Source organism: Triticum dicoccoides, chromosome 6B (assembly GCF_002162155.2).
Source record: "Triticum dicoccoides isolate Atlit2015 ecotype Zavitan chromosome 6B, WEW_v2.0, whole genome shotgun sequence".
NCBI lineage: Eukaryota > Viridiplantae > Streptophyta > Magnoliopsida > Poales > Poaceae > Triticum > Triticum dicoccoides.
In genome coordinates, this window is record NC_041391.1 from 645552420 (window position 1) to 645575100 (window position 22681).

Here is a 22681-nt window from a genome sequence, read left to right on the forward strand (position 1 = left end):
ATGCCCATGGTATTCAAAGCGTAATGGTGTACGCGAAGGACCTGCTTTGACGTTTTGCAGGGGCCGGGGTTGGGGCCGCACTGCTACGCGTGCTCGGAAAGTGCCAGGTGGTCTTGTTGTAGGTTACTCCGGGCGCGCTTAGCTATGTCCAGCCGCTTAACGGCCGGACTCGAGAATTGCCTTAAGAGGCTGAATTATACTTCTGCCGCGAGAGCCGTTGTATGTTCCTCCGTTCGGAGAGAACGTTTCGTGTTTCCGTTGACCGTGATGACTCCTCGAGGGCCTGGCATCTTGAGCTTGAGGTATGCGTAGTGCGGCACCGCGTTGAACTTTGCAAACGCGGTACGTCCAAGCAAGGCATGATAGCCGCTGTGGAACGGGACTATGTCGAAGATTAACTCCTCGCTTCGGAAGTTATCCGGGGATCCGAAGACCACTTCCAGTGTAAATGAGCCTGTACAATTGGCTTCTACACCTGGTATGACGCCTTTAAAGGTCGTCTTGGTAGTTTTAATCCTTGAGGGGTCCATGCCCATTTTGCGCACTGTATCCTGATAAAGCAGGTTCAGGCTGCTGCCGCCGTCCATCAGGACTCTGGTTAGGTGAAATCCATCGACGATTGGGTCTAAGACCAATGCGGCGAATCCGCCATGGCAGATGCTGGTGGGGTGGTCCCTTCGGTCAAAAGTGATCGGGCAGGAGGACCATGGATTGCACTTTGGGGCAACTGGCTCCATCGCGTATACATCCCTGAGCGCACGCTTCCGCTCCCTTTTGGGTATGTGCGTTGCGTATATCATGTTCACCGTCCGCACCTGTGGGGGGAAACCCTTCTGTCCTCTATTGTTCGGCGGTCGGGTCTCTTCCTCGTCATCACTATGCAGCCCCTTGTCATTGTTTTCGGCAATTAACTTGCCTGCCTGCTTGAATACCCAACAGTCCCTATTGGTGTGGTTAGCTGGCTTTTCGGGGGTGCCGTGTATCTGGCACAAGCGGTCGAGTATTCGGTCCAAATTGGACGGACCCGGAGTACTTCTTTTGAATGGTTTTTTCCACTGACCGGGCTTGGAGCCTCTGAATCCGGCATTGACTGCTGTATCCTCACTATTGTCGCCGTTAATGCGGCGTTTGTTTTTGTTACGATGCGACCTGCCACTACGGTCCTTGATGTCCGGACTGCCAGAATTTTTGCTGAGGTTGTTGCTGCGTGCTAGCCAGCTGTCCTCACCCGCGCATAAGCGGGTCATGAGTGATGTGAGGGCTGCCATGGATTTTGGCTTTTCCTGTCCCAGGTGCCGGGCAAGCCACTCGTCGCGGATGTGCCGGGCAAGCCACTCGTCGCGGATATTATGCTTGAAGGCCGCGAGGGCCTCCGCATCCGGACACTCAACGATTTGGTTTTTCTTGGTTAAGAACCGTGTCCAGAATTGTCTGGCCGATTCGTCTGGCTGCTGAATTATGTGGCTTAGGTCATCAGCGTCTGGTGGTCGCACATACGTGCCTTGGAAGTTATCAAGGAATGCGGCTTCCAAGTCTTCCCAACTCCCAATTGACTCTGCTGGCAAGCTGTTAAGCCAATGCCAGGCTGGTCCTTTAAGCTTGAGGGGGAGATATTTGATGGCGTGAAGATCGTCACCGCGGGCCATGTGGATGTGAAGGAGATAGTCTTCGATCCAAACTGCGGGGTCTGTTCGGTTTAAACCCTTCGGGGATTTGATGATCCATTACTTCATCTATGAAGCATAGTGGGTGTGCGGCGCCTCTGTACTGGGCGATATCACGACGGAGCTCAAGGGAGCTTTGTCTATTTTGTTCGGCCCGGCCGGACTTACTGTGTTCGGCGCGACGGTTGTCGTCACGTATCGTGGGGCGCCCACGCGATCCATAGATCGATCTCGATTGTCTTGCCTTATCCTCCAATATATCTCGCAAGTCCGGAGCGTTCCCCTGTGGCCTTGTGCTTTTCGAGTGATGCCGGGGTACGGGTCTAGTGAAGGGCCTAGAGGCCTCTCTGTCGCGACCACAGGGTGGTCGGTCAGCCGTATTGTCTCCTGGTGATGCGGGTTCATACGCTTCCTCCTCTAATCGGGGGAGCAGCTTGCGTTTAGGGTAGCTTTTGGAGGGGCGTTCGAGCTCATGCTCTTCGGCCGCGAGGACTTCAGTCCATCTGTCAGCTAGCAGATCTTGATCAACTCTAAGCTGTTGCTGCTTTTTCTTGAGGCTGTTCGCCGTGGCCATAAGCCTGCGTTTAAAACGCTCTTGTTCAATGGGATCCTTAGGCACGACGAATTCGTCATCGTCGAGGCTCGCTTCGTCTCCGAAGGGAGGCATATAATCCTCTACCTCTTCTTGTGCCGCTCTCTCGTGAGGGCTGGCCTCTTCGTCCTCCTGCGCTGCATCTTGCTGGAGTGGGTTGTCTTCGGCACTGTCCGGTGTATTGTTATCTCCGGTGCCAGAGTCTTCATTCTTGCTGTGGCGGGATTTAGAGCGGCACCGCTGACGCCGGCGCTTGGGCTGCTTTTTGGAGGGTCATCCTCCTCTGTTCCTTCGCCATTCCCATATTTTGGGATATCCACCATGTATATGTCATATGATGAGGTGGCTGTCCAGTGCCCAGTAGGCGCTGGTTCTTGGTCGTCTCCGGCATCATCATCCATACCGTCGATGTCTTCGGAGTCGTAGTCTAGCATGTCGGTTAGATCGTTGACAGCGGCTACCAAGTGGGTGGTGGGTGGGTTTTGAATTTCTTTGTCATCCGCATCCCAACCATCCTGACCGCAGTCCAGCCAGGGCTCTCCTGATAACGAGAGATACTTTAGCGACCTCAAGATGTCGCCGAAAGGTGAGTGTTGAAAGATGTCCGCTGCGGTGAACTCCATGATCGGCGCCCAATCGGATTCGATCGAGGAGGGCGCGGGAGGTTTGGGGTCCGGCGAGGAGTCCGGCACCTCGGAGTCACGAGCTTTATGAGGGATAAGGTCAGTGTTCGGCTCTATCACCGTAGAGGTTGCAGCCCCCGAGGCGGTGTCTAGCCATCCGTCCTCGATATGCGTAGCTGGCTTCGAATTAAAGATCGGAGCGGTTTCGGGTGCGGCCTCCAGGGTACTGTCCGGCTGCAGAGCTAAATCATGCTCGCCGTGACAGTGCGGCACGCTCGGCTGTGGCTCGAATCCATCGAGGATCAAGTCCCCGCGGATGTCAGCCATGAAGTTCAAACTTCCAAATCTGACCTGACGGCCAGGGGCGTAGCTTTCGATCTACTCCAGTTGGCCAAGCGAATTGGCCCGCAGTGCGAAGCCGCCGAATACGAAGATCTGTCCGGGGAGGAAGGTCTCACCCTGGACTGCGTCGTTGATGATGATCGAAGAAGCCATCGAGCCTATCGGTGACGGCACAGAGGAACTCTCAATGAAAGCACCAATGTCGGTGTCAAAACCGGCGGATCTCGGGTAGGGGGTCCCGAACTGTGCGTCTAGGCAGATGGTAACAGGAGACGAGGGACACGATGTTTTACCCAGGTTCGGGCCCTCTTGATGGAGGTAAAACCCTACGTCCTGCTTGATTAATATTGATGATGTGTGTTACAAGAGTGGATCTACCACGAGATCAAGGAGGCTAAACCCTAGAAGCTAGCCTATGGTATGATTGTTGTTCGTCCTATGGACTACAGCTATCCGGTTTATATAGACACCGGAGAGGGCTAGGATTACACAAAGTCGGTTACAAGGGTAGGAGATCTACATATCCGTATCGCCAAGCTTGCCTTCCATGCCAAGGAAAGTCCCATCCGGACACGGGACGAAGTCTTCAATCTTGTATCTTCATAGTCTTGGAGTCCGACCGATGATGATAGTTCGGCTATCCGGACACCCCCTAGTCCAAGGCTCCCTCAGGTAGGCTATGGGATAGTATGTAAAACAGGTATACTGCTCGTAATAGAGACCACCTGGACACTCGACGTAGCTTTTCTACTTCCCTGGTTGTTGCATTGTGAGTTCGGCGATTCTACTGCCGGACAGGGCTTCTGGAAAACGGAGTCCTGTGAATAAGAAAAAAGAAAAAAAGAATTGGGAGCCCCTTGTGTGGTTGAGCCGCACTCTGGGCATGCCGTGGTCGTGCCCCTCCCCTATGCCCATGGTATCTCCAGAGCGTAGTTATGTACGCGTGGCACTGGTCTCGCGATTTCGCGAGGGCTGGGGTTGGGGCCGCATTGCTACACGTGCTTGGAACGCGCCAGGCGGTCTTATTGTAGGTTACTCTGGGCGCGCTTGACTGTGTCCAGACGTTTAGTAGTCGGACTTGAGAATTGCCTTAAGAGGCTGCTTTGTACTTCCGCCGCGAGGGCCGCCGTATGCTCCTCCGTTCGGAGAGATCGTTCAGTGTTTCCATTGACCGTGATTACTCCTCGAGGGCCTGGCATCTTGAGCTTAAGGTATGCGTAGTGCGGCACCGCATTGAACTCTGCAAATGCGGTTTGTCTGAGCAGTGCGTGATAGCCGCTGCGGAACGGGACTATGTCAAAGATTAACTCCTCGCTTCGGAAGTTATCCAGGGATCCGAAGACCACTTCAAGTGTAATTGAGCCTGTACAGTTGGCCTCTACACCTGGTATGATGCCTTTAAAGGTCATTTTTGTGGGTTTAATCCTTGAGGGGTCTATGCCCATTTTGCACACTGTATCCTGGTAAAGCAGGTTCAGGCTACTGCCGTCGTCCATCAGGACTCTAGTGAGGTGAAATCCGTCAATATTTGGGTCAAGAACCAATGCGGCGAATCCGCCGTGGCGGATGCTAGTGGGGTGGTCCCTTCGATCAAAAGTGATCGGGCAGGAAGACCATGGGTTGAACTTTGGGGCGACTGGCTCCATCGCATATACGTCCCTTAGTGCATGCTTCCGCTCCCTTTTGGGTATGTGGGTTGCGTATATCATGTTCACTGTCCGCACTTGTGGGGAAAAGCCCTTCTGTGCTCTATTGTTCGGCGGCCGGGGCTCCTCCTCGTCATCGCTATGCAAGCCCTTGTCGTTGTTTTCGGCACTTAACTTGCCTACCTGCTTGAATACCCAACAACCTGTAGGTGTGGTTGGCTGGTTTTTCGGGGGTGCAATTTATTTGGCACAAGCAATCGAGTATGCGGTTGAAATTGGACGGGTTTGAAACCCTCGGGGATTTGATGATCCATTACTTCGTCTGTGAAGCATAGTGGGTGTGCGGCGCCTCTATATTGGGCTATATCACGACGTAGCTCAAATAAGCTTTGTCTACTGTGTTCGGCCTGGCCGGAATTGCTGTATCCGGCGTGACGGTTGTCATCACGTATCATGGGGCGCCCACGCGATCCGTAGATCGATCTTATTTGCCTTGCCTTGTCCTCCAATATGTCTCGCAAGTCTGGTGCATTTCTCCGTGGCTTTGTACTTCTCGAGCGACACCGGGGTGCGGCTTTAGTGGAGGGCCTAGAGGTCTCTCTGTCATGGCCACGAGGTGGCCGGTCGACCGCGTCATGTGCTAGAGATGTAGGTTTGGGTGCTTCCTCCTCTAATTGGGGTAATAGCATACGTTTTGGGTAGCTCTTGGAGGGGCCATCGAGTTTGTACTCTTCGGCCGCAAGGACTTCGGTCCATCTGTCCGTTAGCAAGTATTGGTCAGCTCTAAGCTGCTGCTGCTTTTTCTTGAGGCTGCTTGCCGTGGCCATAAGCCTGCGTTTGAAACGCTCTTGTTCGACGGGATCCTCGGGCACGACAAATTCGTCGTCGTCAAGGCTTGCGTCATCTTTGGAGGGAGGCATATAATTATCGTCCTCGACCTCTCTGTTTGCCGCTCTATCATGAGGGCCGGCTTCTCCATCCTCCTGTGCTGAATCCTGCTGGAGGGGGTTGTCTTCGGCACTGTCCGGGGTGTTATTATCTCCCGCGCCGGAATCACCATTTTTGTTGTGGCGGGATTTAGAGCGGCGCCGCTGACGCCGGCGCTTGGGCTGTTTCTTGGAGGGGTCATCCTCCGCTGTTCCATTGTCATTCCCGTCTTTTGGGGTGTCCACCATGTATATGTCGTATGACGAGGTGGCCTTCCAGTGCCCTGTAGGCGCTGGTTCTTGGTTGTCACCTGCATCGTCGTCCATACCGTCGATGTCTTTGGAGTCGAAGTCGAGCATGCCGGTTAAATCATCGACAGTGGCTACAAAGTGGGTGGTGGGTGGGCGTTGAATTTCTTCGTCATCCGCAACCCAACCTTCGTGACCATAGTCCGACCAGGGCTCTCCTGATAAAGAGAGAGACTTTAGTAAATTCAGGATGTCGCCAAAGGGCGAGTGCTGAAAGATGTCTGTGGCAGTGAACTCCATAACCGGCGCCCAATCGGATTCGACTGGTAGAGGTGCGGGAGGTTCGGAGTCCGGAGAGGAGTCCGGCACCTCGGAGTCATGGGCTTTGCAAAGGACAGGGATGATGTTCGGCTCAATCGCTGTAGAGATCATAGCCCCCGAAGACGTGCCCAACCACTCGTCCTTGATCGGTGAAGTCGGCTCTGAGCTAAGGGTCGGGGCGGACGCTGGTGCGGCCTCCAGGGCACTGTTCGGCGGCAGAGCTAGATCATACCCATCGAGACAGTGCGGCGCGCTTGGTTGTGGCTCGAATCCGTCAAAGATCAAGTCTCCGCGGATGTCAACCGTGTAGTTTAAACTCCCAAATCTGACCTGATGGCTAGGGGCGTAGCTTTCGATCTGCTCCAGATGGCCGAGTGAATTGGCCCGCAGTGCAAAGCCGCCGAATACGAAGATCTGTCCGGGGAGAAAAGTCTCGCCCTGGACCACGTCGTTGTTGATGATCGAAGGATCCATCGGGCCTAAAGGTGATGACACAGAGGAACTCTCAATGAAAGCACCAATGTCGATGTCAAAACCGGCGGATCTCGGGTAGGGGGTCCCGAACTGTGCGTCTAGGCGGATGGTAACAGGAGACAAGGGACACGATGTTTTAATCCAGGTTCAGGCCCTCTCGATGGAAGTAAAACCCTACTCCTGTTTGATTAATATCGATGATATGGGTAGTACAAGAGTAGATCTACCACGAGATCAGAGAGGCTAAACCCTAGAAGCTAGCCTATGGTATGATTGTTGTTCGTCCTACGGACTAAAACCCTCCGGTTTATATAGACACCGGAGAGGGTTAGGGTTACACAGAGTCGATTATAATGGTAGGAGATCTACATATCCGTATCACCAAGCTTGTCTTCCACGCCAAGGAAAGTCCCATCTGGACACGGGACGAAGTCTTCAATCTTGTATCTTCATAGTCTAGGAGTCCGACCAACGGTGATAGTTCGGCTATCCGGACACCCCCTAATCCAGGACTCCCTCAGTGGTGGCGGTTCAAGCTCTGGATTTCAGAATAATCAGGGTAACCAAAACAACCAAGGTGGTAACAACCAATAGAATAATCAAGGGAACCAGCAGCAGTCAGGTTATTAAAGTCACCCCAAGCAGTTGAATGGTGGGCAGTATCACGTGTTCACCACTAGTTTGTGCAAGCATGATCAGAAACTTCACAAGAGGGCAATTAATGTTGTTGAACCGGCGATGCCACGGTATTTGCGATGGTCCGAGCAGCCCATTGTGTGGAGCAGAGAGGATCATCCGCCCCGGGTTGATAATCCGGGTCACCTTGCTTTAGTGGTGGCGCCTCAGGTGGGAGGTTATAAGTTTACCAAAGTGCTGATGGATGGAGGAAGTAGCATCAACATCTTGTATTATGAGACTTTCTGTCGCATGAGATTGACAGACAAGAGTCTTAAACCGTCAAACACTGTTTTCCATGGTGTGGTGCCAGGTAAATCGGCATACCCTATTGGCAAGATCGCTTTAGAAGTTGTGTTTGGAGATGAGCATGATTCTAGGTCTGAGACATTGACCTTTGAAGTGGTGAAGATCCAGAGCCCATATCACGCACTGTTTGGACGGCCGGCTTACCCAAATTCATGGCGAGACCCTGCTATATCTATCTACAGCTCAAAATGCCAGGTCATAAGGGGACTATCACAGTACATGGTAGTCGAAAGATCTCTTTGGATTGTGAGGAAGGTGATGCGGCTTATGCTGAGTCGGTTTGTGCTATAGAGGAGTTGAAGTTTTATAAAGAAAATGTTGATCCAGCAGACATGACCCCTCTGAAGAATCCCAGCACCGAGCATGACCCGACACTAAAGTTCAAACCGGCTGATGAGACTAAACTTGTTGACTTTGTTCCTGGCGATTTGTCCAAACAGTTTAGCATCAGCACCAATCTGGATCCGAAATAGGAAAGCGCGCTCATCAAGTTCATCCGTGAGAACCGGGACATTTTTGCATGGAAGCCTTCTGACATGCCAGGTGTACCGAGGGAACTCGCTGAGCACACTCTCAATATTGATCCCAAGTTTAAACCGGTCAAGCAGTTTCTTCACTGCTTCAACAAGGAAAGACGCAAGGCCATTGGTGAAGAGGTAGCCCGGCTGTTGGCTTCTGGGTTTATAATTGAGGTATTTCACCCTGAGTGGTTGGCTAATCCGGTGCTTGTTCTCAAGAAAAACGGCACTTGGCGTATGTGTGTGGACTACACAGACTTGAATAAAGCTTGTCCAGCTGATCCCTTTGCTCTCCCGCGTATTGATCAGATTATTGATGCGATGGCGGGTTGTGAGCGCCTGAGTTTCTTGGATGCTTATTCAGGTTATCATCAGATCAAGATGGCATTTAAGGACCAGGAGAAGACAACCTTCATCACTCCCTTTGGAGCCTTCTACTATGTTTCTATGCCCTTTGGGCTCAAGAGTGCCCAGGCAACTTATCAATGTTGTGTGCAGAATTGTCTTCACACGCAGATTGGGCGTAATGTTCATGCCTATGTGGATGACATTGTGGTGAAATCCAGGAAGAAGGAAACCCTGATAGATGACCTCAAGGAGACGTTTGACAATCTTCGGGTTTACAAAATGATGCTTAATCCGGACAAATGTGTTTTTGGTGTTCCGGCAGGCAAGCTCTTAGGCTTTCTGGTATCCAACAGAGGCATTGAGGCTAATCCGGAAAAAATCAAGGTGATTACATCCCTGGCTAAACAGAAGTGTATCAACGATGTTCAGCGTCTGGCGGGTCGGATTGCAGCCCTTAGTCGGTTTATCAGCCGTTTGGGAAAGAAGTCGATTCCTTTATATCAGATGTTTAAAAAGACAGACGATTTCGTCTGGAGTGACGCAACTAATGCGGCTTTTGAGGAGTTAAAGCGGCAGTTGGTTGAACCGCCGATTCTGGTTGCTCCAGTTGACAATGAGCCCTTGCTATTATACGTGGCTGCCAATGCCCGAGCGGTCAGTGTGGAAATTGTGGTTGAGCGTAAGGAGGCTGGGAAGGAGTATCCAGTTCAACGACCCGTGTATTACATCAGTGAAGTCCTGATCGAGTCAAAACAACGCTATCCACATTGACAGAAGTTGGTGTATGGAGTTCTTATGGCAAGTCGAAAGCTCAAGCAATACTTTCAAGGCCATCCCATCACAATGGTTAGTTCTGCTCCTTTGGGCGATATAATTCAAAACAGGGAAGCAACTGGCCGGGTTGCAAAGTGGGCAATTGAGCTTGGTCCACATGGTTTGAAGTATATGCCTCGAACGGCCATCAAATCTCAGGCGCTTGTCGACTTCATCAATGATTGGACCGAGTTACAGGCACCAGAGGACAAACCGGACAGCACATACTGGACTATTCATTTTGATGGATCCAGGCAATTGGAGGGCTCGGGGGCTAGAGTTGTCCTTACTTCCCCTCGAGGTGATAAAATTTGCTATGTTCTCCGCTTGATGTTTCCCTGTACTAACAATGCAGCTGAGTACGAAGCTTTGCTCCATGGTCTCCATGTGGCGAAAGAAATGAACTTAAGTCGATTTCGTTGTTTTGGAGATTCCGATCTGGTGGCTCAGCAAATTTCTGGTACTTGGGATTCTAAGGATCCACTCATGGCGGCTTATAGACGTGAGGTGGATATTGTGGCAGGTCACTTTAAGGGTTACTAGGTTGAGCACATTGACCGGCGCAAAAACAAAGCAGCAGACGCTTTAAGCCGGCTGGGATCTCAGCATAAACCGGTACCCCCCAATACCTTTTTAGATATCCTGCATAACCCGTCTGTTAAGTTGCCTTCAGAGGAAGATTTAGCTGTTCTTGATCTGGAGGCTCAATTGGTGGCTGCTTTACACATCACTCCGGATTGGACGGTTCCATATTTGGCGTATATGAACCGGGGCGAGCTACCAAATGATGAGGTTTTTGCCAGGCAGATAATCTGGCGGTCCAAGTCCATGGTTGTTCACAATGGCGAGTTACACCATTGTAGTGTCTCAGGCATGTTTCAATGTTGTGTTTCTCCTGAAGAAGGGAAAGAGATTTTACGTGAAATCCATGAAGGGGATTGTGGTCACCATGCCGGTTCAAAATCCCTGGTAGCTAAAGCTTTTCGTCATGGGTTCTATTGGTTGACAGCTCATGTTGATGCGGAGGATCTGGTAAAGCGGTGCGATGCCTGTCAGAAGTTTTCACACCGAGCTCATGTTCCGGCTCAAGAACTACGGATGATTCCTATCACTTGGCCTTTTGCCACTTGGGGGCTTGATATGGTGGGACCCTTTAAGCATTCCAAGGATAAGAAGACCCACCTGTTGGTGGCGGTTGATAAATTCACCAAGTGGGTTGAAGCAGAGCCTGTTAGCAAGTGTGATGAGGCTACGGCGGTTCAATTTCTCAAAAAGATTATCTTCCGCTTTGGCTTTCCACACAGTATTATCACGGATAATGGTACAAACCTTTCTAAAGGTGAGATGGAGGATTTCTGTTAGAGAGAGCACATCCGGCTTGACTTAGCATCTGTGGCGCACCCTCAGTCCAACGGTCAAGTAGAGAGAGACAATCAAGAAATCTTGAAGGGTATTAAACCCCGGCTCATGATTCCCTTAAAGCGGACGTCGGGTTGTTGGGTAGAAGAATTGCCTTCTGTGTTATGGAGCATCAACACTACCCCCAATCGATCAACAGGTTACACACCTTTCTTCATGGTGTATGGGGCAGAGGCAATCCTCCCAAGTGATATTCGTCATGACTCACCTCGGGTTGCTAATTATGTTGAAGCGGACAACGAGCAAGCACGCCAAGAGGCGCTGGACCTGTTAGATGAGAAACGGGACATGGCTTTGGCTCGATCGGCGGTTTATCAACAAGACCTGCAGCGTTATCACAGTCGCCGGGTTAAGACAAGAACCTTTCAAGAAGGCGACTTGGTGCTCTGGCTCATCCAGGATCAGACCGATATGCACAAGTTATCCCCACCTTGGGAAGGACCCTTTGTGGTCAGCAAAAATCTGCACAACGGATCGTACTACCTCATTGACGTTCGAGAAGACTCACGCAGTTCTGAGGAGGAGACCCGACGGCCTTGGAACATAGCTCTCCTTCGGCCTTACTACACTTGAGCCATAGGCTTTTCTTATGTACATATTTCGACAATGTATATATTATGATCAATATAATAAACCAGCATCCTTTCTATAAGCAGGGCCTCTGCTGTTTTCTCTCAAATATCCTTTGAGTTGCATGGGGGCTTCAGCTGATAAAGCAGAGTACTACTTGTTAAACCGGCTATCATGCCATAATACAGCTTGGGAGCTTCACACCCATGGGGCCAAAGAGAGTCTGGATGCTATGCACAGCTCAAACATAGGCACCCATGAGCACAACTCACAAAGTTACTTGGGGGCTCCTTGTGTCAAATACCAAGGAGTTTGAAAGGACCCTTGTAGCTGGGTATCGACCCACGGCTTGGAAGCCTGGTGTATTCACCTAAAACCTCGGGTTAACCTGCCTTCATCAAGTAAGCCACTCCTATCCAGGTAATCCTGGCATGACCCGTCGAACATTTGACAGTTACTCTCATTGAGACCCTGAACTTGTCGAAGTTAAAATGATGATTGTTAGTTGGAGGCCCATCTTAAAAGGCTTTGTCAAATGGTTCAACTCAGTGTCCTGGCAGCCCATGAAAAGCCTCGAATTTGGGCCTGGCGGCCCTTGAAAAGCCTCGACTACAAGTTTTTATTTGCTTTCTTAAGTTCTCTTCTTTGTTAAGGTTTTGAGTTAAACCGGCGTCTCTTGACCCGTATGGATTTTCAGTCATTATATTAACCCGGTGTTTACTAACCCGGCTTGGTTTGCAACTACACATTGTCAGACCTCATTATTAAACCGGCGTTTCCTAACCCGGCCTGGCTTTGACTACATGTCGCCAGTTTTGATTATCTGGTGTTCATTATAACCCGGTATGACCCCTTAGACGCTGTCATACATGGTGAGAGGTCAAACAGTTCAAAATTTGGGTTTACACCCTTATTACAACAAAAAGTTGGTAACCGACTAAGTGATTTCATATCACAGGTATGAGTTATTTCATATTTATTTTGCTTTGGTTATTAGCCAGGCTTTATCTTGGGCATTATGACCCTTCCGGCGGTAAACCACCAGGACAATTCTTTTTATGCCGACATAGGGATTGCATATTATATTATGATATAGAAACCAACATTGAAATTATCATGGCAGATCACACAAAGTATCTCCCAATGTACGATGGCAGCAGATCAAAGTATTTTTGCTAGCCTATTACAAGGCGCTTTACGACCCAAAATATGGAATTGTTTCTTCCAAACCGGACAGTTTCTGAAGTGTCAACCAGATTGTCGGATCAAGCCTCATCACGTTGACGCGAAGTGGATGGGTCATCTGGCGTCGGTTCAACCTCCTCCTCCCCATCCAGTGGCTGGAAGTCAGTGGTGGTCCAGTCAATCCGGGTTAAGGCCTGAAAGATAGCCTCTTCACTTATAAGTTCAGTCGGATCAACGTCAGGGGCGTAAGTGTGCTTAGGGATTGGCGGAATAAGATTTTTCACTTCTGGAATGACAGCCTCAATCCGTTTGTTGTTGGCATCATAGAAGGACCGGTGAACTGTCAAGTTAGCTTCTTCTGCCAACTGACTCGCCAGAGGACGCATCTCCCTTGTCACCTTTTTGAGGGCTTCGTTATCAAACTCTGCCCCGTTTTCTTGTTCACTGGGAAAGCCCTTGGCAATATCAACCGGATCTAGATCAGCTATCCATGCTTTGGCTCGGGTGAGTGCTAACAAAGCGCCAGCCCTGGCAGCGGATCGCTTCACTTCTTCTATCTGGGCTGGCGTCAGGGATAACCTGGCTAGAGTGTCTTTGATTAATGTTGGGGCCGAATTGTCATAGGAGGTTGCGCAGATAACCCGTTGGGCACCGGTATACAACTGTTCAATCAGTGTATAGGCTGCCTTCAGTTTCATCCACATATCGGAGCCCAGATGAGCAATGTGGCCACCTACACCAGTTTAAAAATTTCATGTTAAAACGGCAGATTTCAAAGATGGTCATTCAAGTAGCCTTGGCACAAAGTACTTACCAAATATTGCAGAGGTCATGGCGTTCACTTGGCGTTTCAATCCAGAAAGTTCTTTTGCCACCGGTTTAGGAGCCGACTCGGCGTCTTCAGCCTGCTTCAGCAATCCAGCCTTTTCGGTGTCCCAGTTGGCACGCTCAGACTTGAACCACTCTTTGAGTTGCTCCATGGTGGTTAAGGCGGTTTTTAACTCATCCTTGGCCTTGGTGGTTTCTGCTTGTTGGGATTTAAGATTCTCTTGAAGATCAACAATTTGAGAGACTTGTTGATTTATCTCAGTCTACAAAAGTCACAAGAGCATGTCAATATCTTTTTTGAAAGTCCCAAGCATATAACCAGTTATACACTTGGCACTTGGGGGTTAATGTGGATCACTTTTTCTACTGATTGTTTGAAGTCCCAAGGATTAATACAAATTTTAATCTTGGCACTTGGGGGCTAATGTGTGTTTGATCAAAAAATACACAAGGAAAATCAACAAAGTACAGTATGGAAATGTACAAGTCCCGATTTGACTTTCTAAGACAAACCGGCCCTTGGGGGCTACAATACAATGAAGGTACAGAATAAAAGATCAAAGTGTTTACCTCATAGCGTTCCTTCATCAGATTTACCAAACCGGCCTCATAATCCCGGCTTGTGAAGAGGCGGTTCAAGAAACCGGAATGAAGATCCCTGAGCAGAAAGATCAGCATAGCTTGACAAATCGGTCTTCCCCTTCCCCTTGCTCATAAAGGCAAAATCTTCCTTGGCGGTATGTTTTGACAAAATAACTGGATTGCCCGGGGCGGTATAAGCAGTACCAGTAACAACAACATCATCGTCATCCTTAGCTGGGCTCGGCGGATTGATATTATCTTTAGCTGGGCTTGGCGGATTGACAGCAGGGCTTGGCGGGTTGACTGCAGGGCTTGGCGGATCAGCAGTTGAATTCCGTGGATCAATAACTAGACTTGGAGGAGTGGCACGTGGACTTGATGTATCAACATGTGTAGCCGGATCAGCCTCCAGCGGATTAGCATCAGTAATTGGGTCTTGCGGAGCAGAGCTGTCTATGACAACATCAGGGTTTTCACCAGCGTTCTCTGAGGTCTTTTCTGGGTCAACATCGTCAGTAGGGCCGCTGGTCTTTGCTTTCTTACTCAACCTGGCCTTGGCGCTATGACATTAAAAGTAAAGAATAAGTATGATAAACCAACGCATGAAGAAACAAATTGAATAGCAATATACTTACCCAGCGACGGTCTTGAGGGGAGGCAGCTGAGTGGTTGATGAACCGCCAGATGAGTTGGAAGATGCCTGGTAATTCGGATCATACGGATTGAGTGGGCATCGGAAGAAACCCTTCAAAGGATAACATTTTTTAGGAGAACAAGTCACCTCTGGATGACGCTTCCGGGTTGGTGTATCTGGTAAACCGGACGAGGTGATTTGCTGGCCACTGTGCCGGGTTGTGCGACGTTCTTCAGCTTGCTGTGTCTTCAAAGAAAATTTTGGATCCAAATGAGCAAGGGGGTGAGAGCGTTTTACTTTCCGAACTATACGGCGAACTCTTTGAACCGGCACAAGATCTGAATCGGAAGAAAGAGTGGTTACCTCAACATGGTCTGCACGACTGGCCTCAGCGTCATCCTGGGAATAATCATTATCAATAAGATGTACGTAAAAAGAACCAAGTGAGTCAAGTTCTACCTCTGCATCCGATTCATCATCTTCTGGCGGATCAGAAGACTCGGCGGTTTTCTTCTTGGCAATTTTCTTGGTGGCTTTGGTCTTTGCACGAGCAGCCCTGGCCAGTTTATTCTGTTTCTAGAAGGAGTTGTTGGCCTATGAAATTAAGGCAAAGAAATGTTAGCACGTAATTAAAGTGAATGCGAATCAGTAAGAATTAAGCTGAACTTTACCGTTGGCGGTTGATTGGAGACGCAAAAGGGTGGCAACCCGGTTTGGCTGCATGCAGAGATCATTTCATCAAGCATCTTCTTCATAGATTCAGTAACTGCAAGGTCCATCATTACCATTTCATGATATCGTTGAGGGTCTTTGACGTTGCCAGTATATTCATGCATCAATACGGGGCGGCGGCTTAAAGGCAGAATGCCCCAAGAAACCCGGCAGCGGACGAGATCAATGCCAGTCAAACCGTTGGCCATGAGAGCCCGGAGCTTGGCGAGTTGAGGCGCATAAGTTTTCCATTCTGCGGCGGTTAAGCGTGAAGGTAATGGATGACCATTGCTAAGACGGTGAGGGCGGTAACCCGGCAAAGGGTTTTCTCCATCAGGGGCAATGTTCCGGCAGTAAAACCAAGTTTGGTTCTAGTCTTTGGGATGGCTATGATGTTTTGCATGAGGGAAATCAACCTCTTTTCTCTTCTGAATTGAAACCCTGCCAAGTTCTGTGTTGGGACCATCATAGAACTCCGTGCGGCGGTTCAAATGGAAAATATCCCAGAACAACTCCACAGATGGTTCTTCTTGAAGATAAACTTCGCAGAACACTTGAAAGTTGCATATATTGGACACGGAGTTCGGTCCAATACCTTGTGGATGGAGTTGGAAGCTTGCAAGGACATCCCGGAAATTTTTTTATCCGGGCGGGCTGAATCCCCGGTCTAAGTGTTGCATAAAAACATTCACTTCTCCATCTTGAGGTTCAGGTGGGCATTCAGAGCCCGGAACTCGCCAATGAAGGACCCTTTTTGAGGCTAAAGCGCCAGTGGTGACACATCCATTGATTTGTGTCTCCGTGATCCGGGACGGAACCCAATTGCAGGCAGAGAATTGTTTTGTCATCTCGAAAGGCAAACTGTGAAAGGAAAAATAAAAGTCGGTTTACAATTGACGGTTTAAGTGTACTATTCAGTGTTAAACCAGAAAATTGACGTTCAAGTTTAGTTGTCGGTTTAAGTGAGGGCTAATGGTGTATGGCGGATTGACTATTAAAGGTTAAACCGCACCTGAGCAGAAGAGTCAGAGCCGAAATATCTACTAAGTGTTTACAGAAACAAGTTTCACAATATGACAGTATAATTTTGGATCTACCGTGGTTAAAAAGAGAATTTCTCTGAACCCTATAATGGCGCTAAGAGGAACAAAGAAGATTCAGATGGAGTCTGTTCAGGAGCAGCAAGATGCTATGGTATGGTAAACTAACAGTATGGATCTAACCGTAGATCAAAACTATCAGGCGCATATATAATCTCAGTAAAAAGACTAAGAGAAGGGCGCGGAAGAACTGAAGAATGGCGATGAGCATAGATGAACTCGAAACCCTAATGGAGATCTAGGGTTACATGAAAATGGACTTACCAGAGCCACTCAGCGGCGGAGCAGCGTTGCAAGGACTCTGGTGCAAACAGGGTGATGCAGCGGCCTTGGTCGGTGCAGATTCGAAGGTCGACGATGGCGGCGGCGCTGGGGCTCTTCGGGTCGCGAGGAGGAAGAAGAGGAGAAAGGGGAGAAAGTGTAAGGACCCTTCGTGTGTATTTATAGCGAGGCAGGAAGATAAGTGACAGGCGCGAAAATCAAGGAGCCTGAAGCGGCAAGGTGGGCGTGGTTGACGTCTCGGTTATTGGGATAACATTAATGAAGGAATCTTTTTAATCATTTTTTATGGAGATGACGTCATGATGGTCCGTTGCGGTGACCAGAGGATGACGTCACCGCGGCGGTTCAACAAAATTTGCAAGAGAAGATATCATGGCGGTTTACGAAAAATATAAGGAGATGCTCGCAGAAATTCTTGAAGTTTTAAGGATTGACATGAACAGGTTCAAATCAAATCTGGGGCCTAATGTTAGGGATATAACTACTGGATGTAAACCGCCCAGGAGGGCGGTTCACCTTCAACTACATTGAAGCCCACGAAGACCCCGAAGATGGCGCTTTACTAATGAAGCTTAGAGGCCCGAAGCCCGAAGGCGGATTAGGGCCCATAGTGGCAAACCACCATGGTTATGTAACTTGTATTGTAAGTTAGGAAAGGAGAGACCGAGCCGGACCCTTGTATGAGTAGGCATCAGGACTCTGTAGACCGGCCGGGCGTCAACTTGTGTATATAAAGGGACGACCCGGCGGCGGTTCAGGGACAACAGACAACAACTTGAGACTCAGGCAAAGCGTATTCGCTCCCTGATCATCGAAACTCAATCAATCCCATTGATACGTCTCCAACGTATCTATAATTTTTGATTGCTCCATGCTACTTTATCTACTATTTTGGACCATATTGGGCTTTATTTTCCACTTTTATATTATTTTTGGGACTAACCTATTAACCGGAGGCCCAGCCCAAAATTGTTGTTTTTTGCCTATTTTAGTGTTTCAAAGAAACAGAATATCAAACGGAGTCCAAACGGAATAAAACCTTCGGGAACGTGATTTTCTCACCGAACGTGATCCAGGGGACTTGGACCCTACTCCAAGAAGTAACTGAGGAGGTCACGAGGGTGGGGGGTGCGCCCCCTGGGCGCCCCCCCTACCTCGTGGCCCCCCTGTTGCTCCACCGACGTACTCCTTCCTCCTATATATACCTACGTACCCCCGACAGATCAGAACAGGAGCCAAAAACCTAATTCCACTGCCGCAACTTTCTGTATCCACGAGATCCCATCTTGGGGCCTGTTCCGGAGCTCCGCCGGAGGGGCCATCTACCATGGAGGGCTTCTACATCAACACCATAGCCCCTCCGATGAAGTGTGAGTAGTTTACTTCAGACCTTCGGGTCCATAGCTAGTAGCTAGATGGCTTCTTCTCTCTTTTTGGATCTCAATACAATGTTCTCCCCCTCTCTTGTGGAGAAATATTCGATGTAATCTTCTTTTTGCCGTGTGTTTGTTAAGACCGATGAATTGTGGGTTTATGATCCAGATTATCTATGGAAAATATTTGAATCTTCACTGAATTCTTTTATGTATGATTGAGTTATCTTTGCAAGTCTCTTCGAATTATCCGTTTGGTTTGGCCAACTAGATTGGTCGTTCTTGCAATGGGAGAAGTGCTTAGCTTTGGGTTCGATCTTGCGGTGTCCTTACCCAGTGATAGAAAGGGTTGCAAGGCACGTATTGTATTGTTGCCATCGAGGATAACAAGATGGTTTTTTTTATCATATTGCATGAATTTATCCCTCTACATCATGTCATCTTTCTTAAGGTGTTACTCTGTTTTTAACTTAATACTCTAGATGCATGCTGGATAGCGGTCGATGAGTGGAGTAATAGTAGTAGATGCAGAATCATTTCGATCTACTTGTCTCGTACGTGATGCCTATATACATGATCATTGCCTAGATACACTCATAACTATGCTCAATTCTGTCAATTGCTCAACAGTAATTTGTTCACCCACCGTAGAATACTTATGCTCTTGAGAGAAGCAACTAGTGAAACCTATGGCCCCCGGGTCTATTCTCATCATATCAATCTCCATCACTTTATTTACTCGCTTTGTTTTTACTTTGCCTTTTACTTATCACTTTGCATCTATCTATCAAAAATACCAAAAATATTATTTATCATCTCTATCCGATCTCACCCTCGTAAGTGACCGTGAAGGGATTGACAACCCCTAATCGCGTTGGTTGCGAGTAGCTATCGTTTTGTGTAGGTACGAGGGACTTATGCATGGTCTCCTACTGGATTGATACCTTGGTTCTCAAAAACTGAGGGAAATACTTACGCTACTTTACTTCATCATCCTCTCCTCTTCGGGGAAAACCAACGCAGTGCTCAAGAGGTAGCAAGAAGAATTTCTGGCGCCGTTACTGGGGAGGCTCACGCAAGCAAGTCAACAATACCAAGTACCCATCACAATCCCTATCTCTCGCATTACATTATTTGCCTCTCGTTTTCCTCTCCCCCACTTCACCATTGCCGTTTTATTCGCCCTCTTTTTCCCAATCCCCTCCTCTTTTTCGCTTGTCTCTTGTTTGCTTGTGTCTCCATGTGCCTTATTTTTTCTTGCATCTTTGCTTGCTAAAAGTTTATGGATCCCCATCCGCTTTCTAATCTCTTTAAGAGATCCAATTATGTTGAACCTATTGCTAGTGAGTTGAGTGCACTAGATTATCTTTATGAGGTTTTGCTTGAAATTCGTGAATCTGAAAATTGTGATGAAGTACTTTATGAAGCAATTCATGATAGATCTTTGAATAAAAAGCATGATTGCAATGATTTTGTTACAAATTCTATTGATGTCAATTGTGCTAATAATATGCAAAACCCTAAGCTTGGGAATGCTAGTTTGGCTATGTCTACTACTTGTTTCAATGATCATGATTGGGGTGATTCTTCTGATAACCTTGAAAATTTATTTAAGCCCCATGATGAATATGAGATTGATAATAGTGTTTGCAATAATATTGAAAGTGGGTTTGGAAGAGTGTCAACTTTATATCCCACATATTTGGAGTATGTTCAATCTTATGATATTTTTGATAAAAGTGGGTTCGGAAAGGTCATGACTTTAGTTAATGGTAATCCCACTATCTTGGAAGAGTGTCAACTTTGCATGCATGTGGATCATGTTGAGAATATGTTATGTGATAGCTATTTTGTTGAATTTGCTTATGATCCTACATGTGATTATTATGAGAGAGGAAAATATGGTCGTAGAAATTTTCATGATAATAAATTACCTCTCGTTATGTTGAGATTGCTTTTGTTTCTTTCCGCCTCCTTGCATATGCTAGTTTTTGCTTGCCTTGATAATTTGTTTGCCTATAAGATGCCTATGCATAGGAAGTATGTTAGACTTAGATGTGTTTATCACGTGTTTTATGATGCTCTCTTTGTGCTTCAATTCTTGTCTTTCTTGTGAGCATCATTGAAATATCAATGCCTAGCTAGGGGCATTAAACGATAGCGCTTGTTGGGAGGCAACACAATTTTATTTTGTGTTTTTTGTTTTTGTTTCTGTTTAGGAATAAATAATCCATCTAGACTCTGTTTAGATGTGGTTTTGTCTTTTAATTAGTGTTTGTTTCAAGTAAAACCTATAGGATAACCTACGATGATAGTTGATTTGATTCTGCTGAAAAACAGAAACTTTGCACGCACGAATATAATTTTGTTAAATCACAGGAACGTGATTTTGCGTTGATTATTTTTGGTGCTGTTCAATAAACAAATTTTCCAGGACTTCCTATTTTGGTAGAATTTTTAGAGTTCCAGAAGTTTGCGTTAGTTACATATTGCTACAGACTGTTCTGTTTTTGACACATTCTGTTTTGCGTGTGTTGTTTGCTTATTTTGATGAATCTATGGCTAGTAAAATAGTTTATAATCCATAGAGAAGTTGGAATACAGTAGGTTTAACACAAATATAAATAAAGAATGAGTTCATTACAGTACCTTGAAGTAGTCTTTTGTTTTCTTTCACTAACGGAGCTCACGAGATTTCTGTTGAGTTTTGTGTTGTGAAGTTTTCAAATTTTGTGTGAATTTTTTTGATGGATTATGGAACAAGGAGTGGCAAGAGCCTAAGATTGGGGATTCCCATGGAACCCCCAAGATAACCCAAGGACACCAAAAAGTTAAAGCTTGGGGATGCCCCGGAAGGCATCCCCTCTTTCGTCCACTTCCATCGGTAATTTACTTGGAGCTATATTTTTATTCACCACATGTCATGTGTTTTGCTTGGAGCATCTTGTATTATTTGCGTCTTTGCTTGTTAGTTTACCACAATCATCCTTGCTGTACACACCTTTTGAGAGATCCATACATGATTTGGAATTTGCTAGAATACTCTATGTGCTTCACTTATATCTTTTGAGCTTGATAGTTTTGCTCTAGTGCTTCACTTATATCTTTTGAGCGTGATAATTTTTGCTCTAGTGCTTCACTTAGATCTTTTAGAGCACGGTGGTTGTCGGTGTCAAAACCGGCGGATCTCGGATAGGGGGTCCTGAACTGTGCGTCTAGGCGGATGGTAACAGGAGACAAGGGACACGATGTTTTACCCAGGTTCGGGCCCTCTTGATGGAGGTAAAACCCTACGTCCTGCTTGATTGATATTGATATTGTGGATGTTTACAAGAGTGGATCTACCACGAGATCAAGGAGGCTAAACCCTAGAAGCTAGCCTATGGTATGATTGTAATGGTTGTTGTTGTTGTGTCCTACGGACTAGAGCCATCCGGTTTATATAGACACCGGAGAGGGCTAGGGTTACATAGAGTCGGTTACAATGGTAGGAGATCTACGTATCCGTATCGCCAAGCTTGCCTTCCACGCCAAGGAAAGTCCCATCCGGACACGGGACGAAGTCTTCAATCTTGTATCTTCATAGTCTTGGAGTCCGGTCGATGATGATAGTCCGGCCGATGATAGTTCGGCTGATGATGGTAGTCCGGCTATCCGGACACCCCCTAATCCAGGACTCCCTCAGTAGCCCCTGAACCAGGCTTCAATGACGATAAGTCCGGCGCGTATATTGCTTGGCATTCCAAGGCGGGTTCCTCCTCCGAATGATAGAAGATTGTGAACACCAGGATAGTGTCCGGCTCTGCAAAATAAATTCCACATGCCACCGTAGAGAGAATAATATATACACAAGTTCAATCTGTTGACGTTTTCTGCGGCATGACATCACGCCACTACCAAGCCATTACTTGAATCGTTTTTTATTCTACCACCTCAGCGCATTTAGCGAAGTGGTTTCCTTGGCACGTCTTGTCGAAGCAGAGATCGTGTTCCCCCTTAATCCGGGATTCTCATCAATACGGACGTGGGTAACCCAACCGCGCCATTGATGGTGACGCTTGGGGGATAAGCGAGTTTTACCAGGAAGGTGGGGGACGCGTAGACTTCGCCCGCCCATATAAGGGATAAGGATTCACCTTTTCACCTACGCCTTCTTCCTCCTTTGCTTATCCATCTCCGCGCACTCGAGCACCAGCGCCCAAGCCCGCACATCTCGTCTCAACCTTCCCCAGTCATGTCTGGAGCGGGAGGCAAGTGGATGACCTCCTTCGTTACGGAGGAGCACATCGAAAGACTGCGCAGTGCCGGCTACCTGTCCGGCGACATCGCGCACCGGTTGCCCGACGAGGGGCAGCTCATCCCCACCCCCAGGCCCCATGAGAGGGTCGTTTTTCTTCCCCACTTCCTCCACGGACTGGGCTTTCCACTTCACCCCTTTGTCCGGGGGCTCATGTTCTACTACGACCTGGATTTCCATGATCTGGCGCCGAACTTCAT